Here is a 1,337-nt window from a genome sequence, read left to right on the forward strand (position 1 = left end):
AACCATGTGGGTGTCTATGTGTTTCCGTCGGGCCGTAGATTCTTATTTCATCGTCAAAAAGCGCCCGTATTCACTTGCCAAAATCGCGACCCGGGGTGTTCGACCGGGCTACCAGACCTAGCCCGGTCGAACACTGCCCAAACAAATAAATTCCCCCTTTGAGCTGAGAGGTTTTGGGATTTCGCTCCGAGCGACGGTCCAACGAGAATCGTCAAAATCAGGCAATCAAGAGACCGGTAGCCACCAGCATGTCGGTGCGTCTTTCTCATGCTCCCGCGCCCCCCGCGCCCGAACTATGCACGGGCCCGGCTCGCCCGCTTGGGGATCCACCCGGCACATCCCCGCCTCCCACCTGCCGGCTTTCCTGCCGTCAGTTCACGGCAGATCGCCCACAACTGTCAGCAACACAAATCCACCACTGTTGGGACTGCCTTCACCCTCGCCTCACAGCCGACCTTCTGGTCGTACGCGGGTTCTTAAGGGTCGTACATGCCGGCCATGACGTCTTCCAACCGGCCGTTCGCAGGCGGTAGCTTCGCACGTCCCCGACAACTCCGAGAATGACCCGCACGAGAAGTGCGCGTCGGCGGCGCACTTTTCCTCCCAGGCTGTGGCTGCTGCCTTGGCCACCCTGGCCTCCCTCGAGGGGTCGCCAGGACCCGCCGCGGCCCTGGCGCGGCCCACGGGCGGCTTGATGCTCATCGACGCCTTCACCCTCGTCGGCCTGGCCGGAAAATACGCCAGCCGCTCGGGTGCCGCCCGCCTCCTAGAGGCCGAACCACCAGTGCTGTGAGTATTGACGCCCTCCCTGCACCTCAGGCGCGTCCCTCGCCCTCGCCGCCGCCGCCGCCGAGCCCGCCGCCGCCCTCGCCGCCGCCGCCCTCGCCGCCGCCACCGTCGCCGCCACCGCCGAGCCCGCCGCCGCCGTCGCCCCCTCTGCCGGCGCCTTCTCCGCCCTCGCCACCCCCACTGTCGCTTTCCCCCCACCAAGCCCACCACCGCCGTCGCCGCCGCCGCCCAGTCCGCCTCCGCGTCACCGCTGCCTCCCTCGCCGCCGCCCCCAAGCCCGCCACGGCCGCTGCCGCCGAGCCCGCCGCCGCCATCGCAACCGCCTCCGAGCCCGCCCGCACCTAGCCTCGTCTACCACGCCCGAGAAGATATTGGGCTGTCGGTCCTCGCTACGGTGTGAGTCTCTTTCATAACTAATCCCGTGGACGTACCCTTCAAATAGCTTTGTTTCGTAATACCCATCGTCCTTTCGCTTAACCCTTCTATTTAAGTCTACATCCGGTCATCTCCTACAGTACAGTGTATCAATGCCTTTCATTTCGTCCTGC

This window comes from Emiliania huxleyi (genome assembly GCF_000372725.1).
Source record: "Emiliania huxleyi CCMP1516 unplaced genomic scaffold EMIHUscaffold_80, whole genome shotgun sequence".
Classification (NCBI taxonomy): Eukaryota; Haptophyta; order Isochrysidales; family Noelaerhabdaceae; genus Emiliania; species Emiliania huxleyi.